The sequence below is a fragment of the Pristiophorus japonicus genome, unplaced genomic scaffold (genome assembly GCF_044704955.1).
Source record: "Pristiophorus japonicus isolate sPriJap1 unplaced genomic scaffold, sPriJap1.hap1 HAP1_SCAFFOLD_45, whole genome shotgun sequence".
NCBI classification, from domain to species: domain Eukaryota; kingdom Metazoa; phylum Chordata; class Chondrichthyes; family Pristiophoridae; genus Pristiophorus; species Pristiophorus japonicus.
The window spans coordinates 2,096,216-2,112,957 of record NW_027254352.1 but is presented as its reverse complement, the minus strand read 5'-3'; the positions used below and the strand labels follow the sequence as shown (position 1 = coordinate 2,112,957).

Here is a 16,742-nt window from a genome sequence, read left to right as displayed (position 1 = left end):
CCAAATCCTCAGAAACTGGAAATTCTACCAGAGCGTCGAAGTCATGCTGTAGGTTCCTGGGACAACAGATTGCTCAAAGTTGTCCACACGTGAAGGCAGAATGTTTCTTCGACAGAAAGACTGGGCATCTTGCGAAGGCATGCTGACTGAAGGTTAAACCTGTTTTTAAAGCTATGAGTCCAGCGTTCAAAGCTATGAGTAGAAATCCCAAGAGACTACATAGTATGGAAGACCAGCAACAGGACGAGGAGATTTTAGAGTTACACATCATCAGGAGCACGAGTTTAACGGACAGTGATTCGGAAAGCATCAAAATCCACATAGATGTTGCTGGATTCAAGATACCAATGGAAATTGACACGGGTGCATCCGTGAGTTTTATACCGGAGTCACTGTACCGCGACAAATTGCTTGCTTTCCAACTGGAGAAACCCAAGATAGAGCTGCGAGGCTACTCGGGAGAGTAAATTCCTGTGGTAGGTCATATCACTGCACCGATCGGTGAAATATAAGATCAATTTCAGAACTTGCCTCGAATAGTAGTGAAAAGAGACAAGTCTGCCTTACAAGGAAGAAATTGATTAAGTTCACTGAAGCTGGATTGTAGTCAGATTTTCTGTGTGGAAGCGAGATTTTCATCAACGGATGAGGTTATCAAGAAATATCCAAAGGTGTTCTGCGAAACGGACAGTCCGATCCAAGGCTTCAAGGCGAGTGTCAGGGTACAGAAGGACGCTAGATTAGTTTACTACAAGCTCCGTTCTGTACCATATGCACTCAAGGAGAAAGTTGAGCATGAACTCAAAAAACTAGAAGGTGTTAACCGTTACACTGCGGAAACATCTCCACTTTCAGCACCAGATTACCAAAATTAAACCCAATGAGATCGGGAGAAAAGTTCCTCACATGCTCAGGGCAAAATAAATAATTGTCGTTCTACAAAAGATTGAACAAATTTCCGCACCAGGTCAGACGGAAATGTTAAGCGAGCAGGTGGACTGCTGAATCGCACTTTGAAGGAGTTGGTGGTGACAAAACAAATGGGTTCTGCCTCATGATTCAATACAAGAAATGTCTGCAATAGGATTCGAACACTATCTATAGTGACCTGAGCACATCATCTTAGACAACTCGGCCATCATTACTATTCAGTGCTGTGTATGGCCACCTGCAGGTTGATTTTGAACTTGAAATAAATCAGGTCAGCAGGCGGATCTCTGCCTGACACCGGGGAAAGAGTGAAACAGACCTTGGAGAAAGGGTCTGGGTTATTGTCAAACAGCAAATGAAATATTAATTCTGGAAGAATAACATTGAAAAGAAATGTGATCCTGACACCCAGAAACAAGTGCTAAGGCAAAAGGTTAAATGCTGCATCCCTTCCTGCAAAAAAATCCTTTCACAAACATTTCTCTGAAAAAAACGGCACAAAAAAAATTGTTCCTTTCAAAGTCATTAAACTCCCGAATTTCCACGCCCCGCGACTCTCCTGAATCAGATGCCTCAAGTTTTGCCTAATCCATCCATATCCCTTTGCTCCAAGGTCTGTCTCCCTGTTTCCCCGGTGTCAGGCAGAGATCCGCCTGCTGCCTTCATTTATTTCACTCTCTATGAATCTCTCTGATATTCCAACAGCAGCCATGGTTGTGTGAAGGTTTGTATTCTGTTAATGGATGCCAATTGTTGTGAAAAGTAGAACACCAGGAGGCTGAGTACTGTGAGCTAAACTTAGTCTGATTTTAGTCTTCTTTATTACAACTCCAGAGTGCCTGAACAACATGGCAGCCAACCTTTGAAACTGGCCCTGCAGGTGTGGGCAAGTGACCATTAGGACTCCAACAGTCACGCCCTCTGGTGGCAAGTATTACATAGTTACATACTTCACATAATTGTTATCGTTAAGAAGTTATAATTCCAATGAATGCCTGAATCATCAGAAAGGAGCCTGGTTTGTAGGACAAAGCTACATATCAGGAAGGAGCGTAGTTAGATGACAAGGGAAGTGATACTCTGATGATAAATTTGGAGAATAAAAAGAGTAAATACTGGAAACACTGAGCAGGCCAGGCAGCATCTGTGGAGACAGAAACAGAGTTAACGTTTCAGGTTAATGAACTTCCATCAGAAGTTGGGCAGTTGTGTTAGGTAATACTATTAAAAGTTTCAATTGTCACGAAGCAGGGGTAAGGGAAAGCTATAAAATGTGGCATTTGGAACAGATAGTTTAGAATCCGATTAATGTTTGATCAATTTGTACACCGAGCTGGGAACTGTAACGTGTTTGAGTTCTTCGGCTAACATTCGCAAGGTTTGGGTGTAAGTACTGTTAAGTGTATGTTTAATTATTGTCTGCTTAATAACTCTGACATTTAATGCTGCGGACCCTATTCCTGCACTGCGTGTGTTCCAGCTCTGTTTGGAGCACCGATCCCTTCAATCAGTCGTTGAAAGGGACAGTTGGATTCACCGGATCTTTGTTTGGTGAAATTTCAAAGATTGAAAGCGGCGCACATCAACCTGGTCACCTACTCACTAACCGCTACACGCTGCTCCCGTGAGATGGAAGCCCAGTTACTGTTACAAGCTTGAACGCAGGTACAAGCAAAACTCATTATTAGAAAGTCCAAGTCCCTGAGGCACCTGAGTATTTGCACCAAACTCCTTCGCAAAAAGTTGCGGTTCTTGTGGGGTGATTTGGGCACATCTTTCCCCACACTACAACACTCAAAACATAACTCAACGGCTGCAAAACGCTTTGGGGCGTCATGAGTTCCTGAAAGGTGTTGTAGAAATTCAAGTCCTTCTTTGCAAAAGTTGGATGCAATTTGAAAATTATTGGGTAAACTGAAGGCTCGTCTGGGATTTGAACCCGGGACCTCTCTCAAATTTCAAACAACAATCCCGAAGCGAAAGTCATACCTCTAGACCAACGAGCCAACTGCTCGATACTCGTGGAGATAAGGTCTAACCATTATTGAAATATTTTTAGTGTGTTGCTGTTCTTGATCGGAGGAGCACATGAGATGGAATCAGTGACTTTGCTTTATTGACCTGTCTTCTGAAGCACTGCACGGTCCAACTCCGACAGTCAATGAGCTGTTGGGACGTTAGTGTATCCAGGCTGTGGGTGGTCACCCCGAGCACAGCAGAGGGGTTTCTGCATTAGTTCTGTGTGGGGACAGTATCTTTCCCCTTCTCTCTTCCTCTTGTCTATAACGCTGTGTTTTGGTTTCTCTATTTATTCCCCTGTCTCAGTTTCTAGTGTTTAAAAGGGAACAAAAGATGAAATGGGTGTCACTGTGGAACAATTTCTCTAACTCAAAGTTGGACACACTACCGTGGGCAGCACGAGGTCGATGTAGGTAGCCGTTGATATTGAGGGTCATATATAAATATATATAAATATATCGACATGTATCGTAACTGTTCCCTGGTGGGCGAGCGGTTAAGACCCGGCGAACTGACCTGGTTTCAATCCTCGATCAATTCATCGCATAAAAATAATTGAGGTCTGTGAGACGATTAATAATTGCTGTAACCACCATGAATACCAATACTTTCTGTGATAGCCCGAGCTTACAGACTATCTGACTTCTCCTGCCCTTTGCCGGGCACGTATTCCGGGTTTAATTTTGTAAACTGGGTGAGTTCACTGATCGCGGATAGAAAGGTGGGAACTTCTGTGGCCCCACTGTGAGGATGTGGAAGTGAACACGGTGGCTGGGTGATCCCTGACATTTCTGTAAAGGGCAGCGGAGGAGAAGGATTGTAAACTTTCAGTGTCGGACAGAATATGTTTTAGGTGAGCCAACACACAATGCCGATCAGCACAGTGGGAGCTCACTGGTCACCTGCCCACTGTTGGGGTTATTGTACCAGAGGTTTCTGTAGTTTAGTGATTATCACGTTTGCTTTACACGGGAAAGGTCCCTGGTTCAATCCTGAGTTTAGTCTCCTGGCAAATGCCGCCTGCCCTGCTGAGATTTCCAGGATTTGCTGTTTATTCTCCTGGTGAAAGGGCTCCTTTATTCCTTAATTGCTCTTTCTTTCACTTTAATTAATAGGTAACTTTGACTGAGAGAAAACGGATCCATCGGGGACCTTTTACGTGTGAGGCCAACGTGATATCCGCTGCACTGCAGCCCACCAAAGGGTGAGAAACCACTGAATATGAAGGATGAGCTGGTCAACATCAAACCCTCCTTTCTTATTCAGCAGTGGCTTGAACGGGAGTCAGACGCCACAAAGTTTAATAAAAGACACAAATACAAGTAACATTTGCAAATCTTTTCACTGTAAAATTCTTTCACTTTATTTGAAATCCGACAGCATTGAATCGGGAAATACGCACGGTGGGATTTTATCTTCACGACTGATATTATTTTGTGTGCACGATAGGACAAACCGGTGCTGCTAAATTTGATAAAAGTTGCCCCAGATCCCTGAAGACTTTGAACCAGAAAGCTAAAATTCAGTGAGTAAAATGGGATATGGTTTTCGAGTTGAGATGCAAAGCACAGGCCAAATGATTGAAGTATGGCGTGTCCCTGAGTTAGCATTTGTTTGATTGTGCAAAAGTAGGTGAGGGGATAATTAATGATGGTTTCCAGTGAAAGCAAGAGAAAAGTTTTCGAACAAACCATACGGTGACTGTCCGGTGAGCGCTGTTTGTGATACCTGGTGGGAATGGGCGGGGATTTTAAAGCCCCTTGTATTGCAGAACCTTCATATAGACGAAAATCTCCAGCTCATTGTGTAGGTCTCATGGTGCAACGGTAGTGTGTCTGGCTCCTGATCAGAAGGTTGCGTGTTCAAATCACTTTAGGGTCATTGTTTTTTTGGGTATTTTTCTTCCAGAAGTAATATTTCATTTGCTGCTTGACAATAACCAGACCCTTGCTGCAATGTCTGTCTCACTGTTTCCCCGGTGTCAGGCAGAGATACGCCTGCTGCCCTTATTTATTTCATGTGACAGGACACAAAAGTTCAAAATCAACCTGCAGGTGGCCACACACAGGGCTGCATAGTCAGGATGGCCGAGCGCTCTAAGGTGCTGCGTTCAAATTGCAGTTTTCTCTGAAGATGTGGGTTCGAATCCCACTTGTGAATTTTCTTATCTTTCAGCGGAAACCATTTATTTTGTCATCACCAACTCCTTAAAAGTGCAATTCAGCAGTCCTCCTGCTCGCTTAACATTTCCGTCTGACCTCGTGCTGAAATTTGTTCATTCTTTTGTAGACCATCATTCAGGTATTTTGCCCTGAGCATGTGAGGAACTTTTATCCCGATCTCATTGGGTTTAATTTTGGTAATCTGGTGCTGAAAGTGGAGATGTTTCCGCAGTGTAACTGTTAACACGTTCGCCTCACACGCGAAAGCACCTCGGACGGAAATATTTTCTGGAGCTTTCTTATGCATGTTCAGAGGAGAGTTTGTTCTCCTGTGAAAGGTCAAGAGACAATAAGAACGTAAGAATTAGGAGCAGGAGTCAGCCATTCGGCCCATTTTCAAGTTTTCAAGATCTTTCCGCCCGGTTTCGGACCGGGGACCTTTCGTGTGTGAGGCGGATGTGATAACTTCTACACAATGGAAACACTATGATATAATCTATCTCAGGATAAAACCACAGCTGTAACCTACACAGCTAGCCGAAAATTAAGGAACTTGTTTTAAGAGAATAGAATGAGGGTGCTGTATTTAAGAAGGCTGTAAGTGTGGCCTTCGACAGCGTGGATCATTTTCCACGCCTCGGAAACCTACTATCAGCAAGGGCAGACATCGAAGACGAGGTCAAACACCGCCTCCAGTGTGCCAGCACAGCCTTCGATCACCTGAGGAGGAGACTGTTTGAAGACCAGGATCTCAAATCTGGCACCAAGCTTATGGTGTGCAGGGCGGTGGTGATAACTGTCCCGCGGTATGGATCCGAGACATGGACTATATACAGCAGACATCTCAAATCATTGGAGAAATATCACCAGAGCAGTCTCCGCAAGATACTGCAAATCCCCTGGGAGGACAGACGCACCAACATCAGTGTTCTCGATCAGGCCAACATCCCCAGCATTGAAGCACTGACCACACTCGACACGCTCCGTTGGGCGGGCCACATTGTCCACATGCCCAACACGAGACTCCCTAAGCAAACGCTCTACTCAGAACTCCGACACGGTAAGCGAGCCCCAGGTGGGCAGAGGAAACGTTTCGGGCACACCCTCAAAGCCTCCCTGATAAAATGCAACATCCCCACTTGCACCAGGGAGTCCTTGTTCCTCGGGTTGAGTTGCCTGTGCTGCATGATCCGTGCCGGATCGATCATCCTCTGCCACGTGGTATGTCACAGCACGTTTGCACATTCACTGGAGGTACCCCATCGTTGTGCAGCCTTTGCACACGTAGTGCTTGAATCGACATTGATGGGCCCGAGGATTATCCCCGCAGCACCAACGCGGTGTTAATAGATTCACATTCACCCCCGATGGCGCACTCTGAGTCATAGAAACATAGAAACATAGAAAATAGGTGCAGGAGTAGGCCATTCGGCCCTTCTAGCCTGCACCGCCATTCAAAGAGTTCATGGCTGAACATTCAACTTCAGTACCCCATTCCTGCTTTCTCGCCATACCCCTTGATCCCCCCAGTAGTAAGGACCTCAACTAACTCCTTTTTGAATATATTTAGTGAATTGGCCTCAACAACTTTCTGCGGTTGAGAATTCCACAGGTTCACCACTCTCTGGGTGAAGACATTCGTCCGCATCTCGGTCCTAAATGGCTTACCCCTTATATTTAGACTGTGACCTCTGGTTCTGTACTTCCCCAACATTGCGAACATTCTTCCTGCATCTAACATGTCTAACCCCGTCAGAATTGTATATGTTTCTATGAGGTCACCTCTCATTCTTCTGAACTCCAGTGAATACAAGCCCAGTTGATCCAATCTTTCTTGATAGGTCAGTCCCGCCATCCCGGGAATCAGTCTGGTGAACCTTCGCTGCACTCCCTCAATAGCAAGAATGTCCTTCCTCAGGTTAGGAGACCAAAACTGTACACAATACTCCAGGTGTGGCCTCACCAATGCCCTGTACAACTGTAGCAACACCTCCCTGCCCCTGTACTCAAATCCCCTTGCTATGAAGGCCAACATGCCATTTGATTTCTTAACCGCCTGCTGCACTTGCATGCCAACCTTCAATGACTGATGTACCATGGCACCCAGGTCTCTTTGCACCTCCCCTTTTCCTAATCTGTCACCATTCAGATAATAGTCTGTCTCTCTGTTTTTACCACCAAAGTGGATAACCTCACATTTATCCACATTGTACTTCATCTGCCATGCATTTGCCCACTCACCTAACCTATCCAAGTCGTTCTGCAGCCTCACAGCATCCTCCTCGCAGCTCACACTGCCACCCAACTTAGTGTCATCCGCAAATTTTGAGATACTACATTTAATCCCCTCATCTAAATCATTAATGTACAGTGTAAACAGCTGGGGCCCCAGCAGAGAACCTTGCGGTACCCCACTCGTCACTGCCTGCCATTCTGAAAAGTACCCATTTACTCCTACACTTTGCTTCCTGTCTGACAACCAGTTCTCAATCCATGTCAGTACACTACCCACAATCGCATGTGCTCTAACTTTGCACATCAATCTCTTGTGTGGGACCTTGTCGAACGCCTTCGGAAAGTCCAAATATACCACATCAACTGGTTCTCCCTTATCCACTCTACTGGAAACATCCTCAAAAAATTCAAGAAGATTTGTCAAGCATGATTTCCCTTTCACAAGTCCATGCTGACTTGGACCTATCATGTCACCTTTTTTCCAAATGCACTGCTATGACATCCTTAATAATTGATTCCATCATTTTACCCACTACCGATGTCAGGCTGACCTGTCTATAATTCCCTGTTTTCTCTGTCCATCCTTTTTAAAAAAGTGGGGTTACATTGGCTACCCTCCACTCCATAGGAACTGATCCAGAGTCAATGTAATGTTGGCAAATGACTGTCAACGCATCCACTATTTCCAAGGCCACCTCCTTAAGTACTCTGGGATGCAGTCCATCAGGCCCTGGGGATTTATCGGCCTTCAATCCCATCAATTTCCCCAACACAATTTCCCGACAAATAAGGATTTCCCTCAGTTCCTCCTCCTTACCAGACCCCCCGACCTCTTTTATAACCGGAAGGTTGTTCGTGTCCTCCTTCGTGAATACCGAACCAAAGTACTTGTTCAATTGGTCCGCCATTTCTTTGTTCCCCGTTATGACTTCCCCTGATTCTGACTGCAGAGGACCTACGTTTGTCTTTGCAGATCTTGCAGCCACAGACGTATAGACCCTGCCATATGCAGTTCGGCCTGCTAGCGACATCATTTTATGCACAGTACTTGCCGGTGAGCTTCGATGTTGAGACGATATCTGTTTGGTGTTACCGTCCATGGCCATGCATGCCTGGGCGATCGCGATGGCCCTGCTCAGATCTCGGGTTTCAGCAGCCAGCAGCTTTCGAAGAATGACCTCGTGGCTGATGCCCAGCACGTAAAACTCCCGCAGCATTTGCCCCAACGCAGCTCCAAAATAGCAAGGTCCCGCGAGGTGTCTCAGGTCGGTGACATAATCCGCCAGGTCCTGGTTCCCCGAGCGATGGTGCGTGTAAAAACGATATCTGGCCATGAGGATACTCTCCTTCGGCTTTAGGAAGTCCCAAACCAGTGTGCACAACTCTGAATATTCCTTCTCCTTTGGTTTTGTCGGTGTGAGCAGATTCTTGATGAGGCTGTATATTTTAGGCCCACAGTTGGTGAGGAGAACCGTCCTGTGCTCGGCCAAGTTAGTGTCTCCTTCCAGCTCGTTGGCCACAAAGTACAGGTCGAGCTGCTCGACGAAGGCTTCCCAATCATCATCCTCTTTGGATCTCTCTAATATTCCAACAGCAGCCATTGTTGCGTGAAAATTCGAATTCTGTTACTCGTCGCCAATAGTTATGCATAGAAGACTTCCCTGAGGCTGAGTACTGTCAGCTAAACTTAGTGTGACCTTAGTCTTCTTTATTATATCTGCAGTGTGCCTGAAATACATGGCATCCAAACATTTATACTGGCCCTGTTCGTGTGGGCAGGTGACCATTAGGACTCAAACAGTCGCGCGCTCTGGTGGCAAGTATTACATCGTTACATACTTCACATAATTGTTATCATTAAGAAGTTTTAATTCCAATGAATGCCTGAATCATCCGAAAGGAGCCTGGTTTGTAGGACAAGGCTACATATCAGGAAGGAGTGTAGTTAGATGACAAGCGAAGTGATATTCTGATTATAAGTTTGGAGAATAAAAAGAGTAAATGCTGGAAACACTGAGCAGGTCAGGCAGCATCTGTGGAGAGAGAAACAGAGTTAACGTTTCCGGTTAGTGACCTTCCATCAGAAGTTGGACAATTGTGTTCGGTAATACTATTAAAAGTTTAAATTGTCACGTAGCAGGGGTAAGGAAAAGATATAAAATGTGGCATTTGGAACAGATAGTTTAGAATCCGATTAATGTTTGATCAATTTGTACACCGAGCTGGGAACTGTAACGTGTTTGAGTTCTTCGGCTATCATTCGCATGGTTTGGTTGTAAGTGCTGTTAAGTGTATGTTTAATTATTGTCTGCTTAATAACTTTGACATTTAATGTTGCGGACCCTTTTCCTGCACTGTGCGTGTTCCAGCTCTGTTTGGAGCAGCGATCCCTTCAATCCGTCGCTTACAGGGAAAGTTGGATTCACCGTTTCTTTGTTTGGTGAAATTTCAAAGATTGAAAACGGCGCACATCAACCTGGTCACCTACTCACTTACCGCTAGACACTGCTCCCGTGAGATGGAAGCCCAGTTACTGTTTCAAGCTTGAACGCAGGTACAAGCAAAACTCATTCACAGAAAGTCCAAGTCCCTGAGGCACCTGATTATTTGCACCGAACTCCTTCGCAAAGAGTTGCGGTTCGTGTGGGTTTATTTGGGCACATCTTTCCCCACAATACAACACTTCAACACTTCAAACATAACTCAACGGCTAAAAAGCGCTTTGGGGCGTCATGAGTTCCTAAAAAGTGTTGAAGAAATGCAAGACCTTCTTTGCAAAAGTTCGAAGCAATTCCAAACTTCTTGGGGAAATTGAGGGCTAGTCCAGGATTTGAACCCGGGACCTCACGCAAATTTCAAGTAACAACCCCGGAATAGGAATCATACCCCTACACCAACGAGCCAACTGTTTAGCAAATCTGAAGATAAGGTGTAACCATTATTGGAGCATTTTTAGTGTGTTGCTCTTCTTGATTGGAGGAGCACATGAGATGGAATCAGTGACTTTGCTTTTTCGAGCTGTCCTCTGAAGCACCGCACAGTCCCACTCCGACAGTCAATGAGCTGTTGGGACGTTAGTGTATCCAGGCTGTGGGTGGTCACCCCGAGCGAAGCAGAGGGGTTTCTGCATTCGTTCTGGGTGGGGATAGTACTTTTCCCCTTCTCTCTTCCTCTTGTCTATATCCCTGTGATTTGGTTTCACTATTTATTCCCCTGTCTCAGTTTCTAGTGTTTAAAAGTGAACAAAAGTTGAGATGGGTGTCACTGTGGAACAATTTCTCTCACTCAAAGTTCGACAAACTACCGTTCCACCACGAGGTCTAGGTAGGTAGCCGTTGATATTCAGGTTCGTATATAAATATATATAAATATATCGACATGCATCGTAACTGTTCCCTGGTGGTCGAGGGGTTAAGATATGGCGCACTAACCTGGTTTCAATCCTCGATTAATTCATCGCATAAAAATAATTGAGGTCTGTGAGACGATTAATAATTGCTCTAATCACCATGAATACCAATACTGTCATGTATCTCACACTACTGTACATAACTGTACCTTACCATGCCATACATGACTATAGCCAGAGATGACCTGTAACCACAAACTTACCTTACCACCAGGGGTGCATTTGCAGGAGACACTGGATACCTTTCCCAGACAGGTATATAAGGACAGGTCTCAGGCAAGTGTGGCATTCGAGCGCTGTGTAATCAAGGTGCAAGTCCAGAGTGACCTTGACTTCAGCATGTGCCTCGTGTGAGTCTGTATTCCAGGGTCAGGACTTTACAGTGGCGACGAGTTACGGGATGTCAGAATTCACAGAATGGCGACCAACGGCTGAGATGAAAAATACAATGCTGGATATAATTGGGAGCACTTTATAGAATGGCTCCAGCAAAGCTTTGTAACCAAAGACTGGTTAGGCGACAATAAGGCAGACAAGAGAAGAGCCCAGTTCTTGACCAGCTGTGGCTCAAAAACATACGCTTTAATGAAGGACCTGCTGGCACACGAGAAACCAGCAAGCAAGTCGTTTGAAGAATTGATCACACTGGAAAGAGACCACCTGAAGCCAGCAAGCAGCCTACACATGTAAGCTACCTCGGACCCTTGCCAAAAGGTCCCCGTACACCGAGCACAGGCTCAGGAAAACCCCGGGGGAGAGGATATTCCGGTCACTGGGCCTTCCAGCAACACTGAACAAGTGGCCGGTCTGAAACTTTCCAGTGTAACTGGAGCATCCAACAATCAGGATGTCCGAGTGGTCTAAGGCGCTGCGTTCAGTTCGCAGTCTCCTCTGGAGGTGTGTGTTCAAATCCCACTCCTGACATTCAGTATTTTCAATTCTAACTCATTTGTTTGGACACCACTCTGAAGTGCTTTGGGACATCCATCGAACTTAATAAAATGACGCCACATCAATTAAAACAGTGATATCAAAGTTACTTCCCAAGCCGGGAATCGATCCCGAGTGGCTGTAACGAAAGGAATGGTTTTGTGAAACATTGAAAGGTGCCCTCTAAATATCTCGCACTGCTCATTTAAAAACACGGTTAAATTTGTTTCAGTGCAAAAGAAGGCTGGCTCAAATGGCCGACTCCTCTCCTGGTTCTTGTATTTTTCTCCAGAGCACAGAACAAATGATTAAATGATCAACTCTCCCTCAGTTCGCATTTCTTTCATTGTGCAAAATAATTTATGGGTTAATTAATGATGTTTTCCTGTAAAAGCAACATAAAAATTTAAGGAAATTAAATCGGCCAACTTGGGGCTTGAACTCACAACACTGAGATTAAGAGTCTCATACTCTCCCGACTGAGCTAGCCAGTACTGCTTAAGTTGCATCTTCGTGTCGCTGATGGCTGCCAGGGGCCAGTTCGCTCCCCACCCTGGGTTTATCTCGAACTTCAAACCTCGAAACTGGTTCTCCTGATTTCCAAGCACCTTGTATTGCAGAATTTTCATTTCGACGAACATCTCCAACTCACTGTGTAGGCCTCGTGGCGCAACGTTAGTGTGTGTAACTCTAGATCCGTAGGTTGTGTGTTCAAATCAAGTCGAGATCACTTTCTTTCCGACATTTTTATTCCAGAATTAATATTTCCTTTGCTGTTTGGCAATAACCAGACCCTTGCTCCAAGGTCTGTCTCACTATTTCCCCGGTGTCAGGCAGAGATACGCCTGCTGCCCTCATTTATTTCATGTGACAGGACACAAAAGTTCAAAATCAACCTGCAGGTGTCCACACACAGCACTGAATAGTCAGGATGGCCTGATTGTTATCCCTACCACAGTGGATAACCTCATATTTCCCACATTATACTCCATCTGACAAATTACTGCCCAGCCACTGAACCTATCGATATCGCTTTGCAGATTGTTTGTGTCCTCCTCACAACTTGCTTTCCCACCGATCTTTGGATCACCTTGGCGACATTACCAATATGCAGAGTACAGAACCAATCATTGACCGACTGACTTTCCCTCAGTTAGCATTTCTTTCATTGTGCAAAAGAAGATCATCGATTCATTAACGATGTTATCCCATGAAATCAAAATAAAAGTTAAACGAAAATAATTTGCACACTTGAAAGGAATATTTTTGTTTGGTGCATTTCCGGTGGGAGAAATGTTGTGAAAGGAACTTTTTGCAGAAAGAGGGATTGAGTATTTCAGCTTGTTGCTGATCATTTCTCTCTGGGCATAGCCTTAGGCGCTAGTTTCTGTAGTGTAGCGGTCATCACATTCGCCTAACACACGAAAGGTTCCCGATTCAAGCCCGGGAGGAAACATTATTTCTGAAACAAAAACTGGTTTTAAATGTTCATTGTTCATGTGACAATGGCCTCCTTCCATGCTGTAAACTTCTCTGATTCTATGGTGAGCAATGAACATTTAAAACCAGTCTCCTAAAATACAGAGTGTGTAAAATCAGAAAAGGAATAAAACTTCCTCAATGATTCTAGTTTCACAAATTATTAAAATTATGTTGTTCAAGTTTCGACTGTCCCTCAGTGATCATGTTAGCATTTATTTCATTCTGCTAAACAATGCTATCGGTTAATACCAGCAGATGCAAGCCGCATTTCAAACCCGGAAACAACTTATTCATTATTCACCCTTCCCAGCTCCAGTGCACAGAGGGTTATTCATCCTCCATCCCAGAAACTCAAATCCAACTTCTGACATTCCTTATTTCTAATTACCAACTCATTTGTTTTGACACCACTCTGAAGTGCTTTGGGTCATCTCTGTAATTTAATTAAACTACTTCACTTTAATTAAAAACGGTGGTAGCAAAATTACTTCTCTAACTGGGAATCGAACCCCGGTAGCTGTCGTGATCAGAATGTTTTTGTGAAGCATTTAAATATGCTCTCTAAAAATCTCGCATTCCTAATTTACAAATAGGGTTACCATTTGTTTCAGTGTGAAAGAAGGAGATTGAAAATGAAAACAAAAACACCAGGCAGCGACTACATTAAGACAAATTCAAACTTTTCACAAAGTTGGTTTACGAAGTAAACGGCTGAGCTAAAGTTGGCACTCACCAGTCCCATCCAAATTTTAAATGTTTCTATGAGATCCCCTTTCATCCTTCGAAACTCCAGTGAATACAGGCCTAGTTGATCGAGTCTCTCCTCATATGTCAGTCCTGCCATCCCGGGAATCAGTCTGGTGAACCTTCGTTGCACTCCCTCAATAGTAAGAACGTCCTTCCTCAGATTAGGATACCAAAAATGAACACAATATTCCAGGTGGGGCCTCACAAAGGCCCTGTACAACTGCAGTAAAACCTCCCTACTCCTATACTCAAATCCCCTCGCTATGAATGCCACCTTACCATTTGCCTTCTTCATCGCCTGCTGTACCTGCATGCCAACTTTCAATGACTGATGAACCATGACAACCAGGTCTCGTTGCACCGCCCCTTTTCCTAATCTGCCGCCATTCAGATAATATTCTGCCCTCGTGTTTTTGCCCCCAAACTGGATAACCTCACATTTATCCACATTATACTGCATTGCCATGCATTTGCTCACTCGCCTAACCTGTCCAATCACCCTGCAGCCTCTTAGCGTCCCCCTCACAGCTCAGACCGCCACCCAGTTTAGTGTCATCTGCCAACTTGGAGATATTACACTGTTACATGTTCATTACATGTTCCAATGAACATTCTGAATCAGACACCTCAGGTAAAGTGCGTGCAATGGGCAATGATTCAACAATTAACATAAGTACGTAAGGAGCAGGAGTCGGCCATTCGGCTCCTCGAGCCTGCTCCACCATCCAATAATATCGTGGCTGTTCTGATCCAGCACCCCTGTTCTTTTTATACTCCTCTCGAGTTTCTGCAGTGTCGAGTTCTCGCTATCTGTCCTAAGCTTCCTTATTCCTTTATCTTACCCTGTGTGTCCCTTGAGGGATTTTTATCCCCTATCTGACTTTACTCACTCTGTGTTTTAGGAGACTGGTTTAAAATGTTAATTGCTCATCATGGAATCAGAGAAATTTACAGCACGGAAGGTTACCATTCGGCTCATCGTGTCCATGCCAGCCGACAAACAGCTCCCCAGCCCAGTCCCACTTTCAAACTCTCGGTCCGTAGCCCTGTAGGTTACGGCTCTTCAGGTGCACATCCAAGTACTTTTTAAAAGTGCTGAGTGTTTCTGCCTCGATCACCCTTTCAGGCAGTGAGTTCCAGTGATTTCCCCTCGAATCCCCTCTAAACCTTCGACTAATTACTTTAAACCTGTGCCCAGTGGTTGTTGACCCCTTTTCTAAGGGAAACAGGTCCTTCCTGTCCACTCTATCCAGGCCCTTCATAATGTTATACACCTCAATCAGGTCTCCCCTCAGCATCCTCTGTTCCAAGGAAAACAAACCCAGCCTATCCAATCTCTGCTCAGAGCTAAAATTCTCCAGTCCGGGAACATCCTCATTAACTTCCTCTGTATCCTCTCAAGTGCAATCACGCCCTTGCTGTAATGTGGTGACCAGAACTGCATGCAGTACTCTAGCTGTGGCCTAACAATTCAAGAATAACCTCCCTGCTCTTGTATTCCAAGCCTCTGTATAATCGATCTGGACAGCAGCCTGTACTGTCGAGAGGTGATCGTGGGAGGCTGAGCTTTAGTGGAATCGGAGAGGAGGAAGTTCTCTGCTGATCAACATGCAGTCACCCACAATTCCTCATTCTTTTGGCGGGGCTGTGTTACTGTCAGTTGGGGTGGATTAGTGAAAGAGTCCATGTCATTACTGGCTTGCAACAAAAGCTATTTACCCAACGTGGGGCTCAAACCCCCAATCCTGAGATTAAGTGTTTTAGGTTTGACCAATTGAGCTAGCTGGGCTTGGCAAAGCTGTGGATCCTTGTTGTATCTCAAATGTTGTGGTTGGATTAATGATTGAAATAATGATTGAGTATCTCACAGTATTGAATTATTTTTGCCAACTTGTCATCGGGAACATTCTTCCTGCATCCTCGTGAACCTTGTCTGAACTGCCTACAATGTAAGTATATCCCTCCTTAAATATGGAGACCAAAACTGTGAGCATTTCTTTCATGGTGCAAAAGAAGATTAATTCCCGTGAAAGCAACATAAAAGTTTAAGGAAATTAATGCACCCGACATGGGGCTCGAACCCACGACCCTGAGAATAAGAACCTCATGTTCTACCGACTGAGCTAGCCGGGCTTCTCGACATCACGCCGGGCTTCTCGTTATCACTCCGGTCAATCCCCTTCAGTTAGTGGTCAATGATGATTCGAGGCTGTTGATGGCGGGGTATTCGCCGATGGTCATGCCGTTGATAGCCGGGCCTGCTGAAGTTGCATATTCCTGTCGCTGATTGCTGCCAGGCGCCGGTTGGCTCCGCCCCGTGGATTTATCTCGAACTTCAAACCACGAAACAGGTTCTCCTGAATTCCAAGGTGTGTACGGAGATCAACCATCAAAAGCTCTGTCATTAACCACAGAGGGTCCGGCAATTTTCTGATCGCAATGCGCTTTCAGTCCTTGACCTTAAAATTGCAGACGTGTAAATTGGGGAGTTTAATGATTTTGAAAGGAACATTGTTGTTTGGTGCAGTTTCGGTCAGAGAAATGTTTGTGAAAGGAACGTTTTGCAGATAGAGGGATTGAGCGCCTGTTGGCGGAAACATTTTTGAAATGAAAACTTGTGGACGATAAAATGGAACAAGAGCAGTCCGGGGTACATTGTCACATGATGCAAGCTAACTCGGACCCGGACCAAAGCTCCCCGTACATCGAGCACAGGCTCAGGAAAACCCCGGGTAGAGGATATCCCAGTCACTGGGCCTTCCAGCAACACTGAACAAGTGCCCGGTCTGAAACTTTCCAGAGTAATAACTTGTAACTAGAGCATCCAA

General features: G+C 45.0%; 1 non-coding gene across 1 annotated transcript; it reads right to left on the bottom strand.

Annotated features, from left to right (window-relative positions):
• Nucleotides 1-15,974: 15,974 nt before the first annotated feature.
• Nucleotides 15,975-16,047, bottom strand: trnak-cuu (transfer RNA lysine (anticodon CUU)). The gene has a single exon. It is a non-coding gene; the product is annotated as a tRNA-Lys (tRNA).
• Between the last annotated feature and the right edge of the window lie 695 nt (nt 16,048-16,742).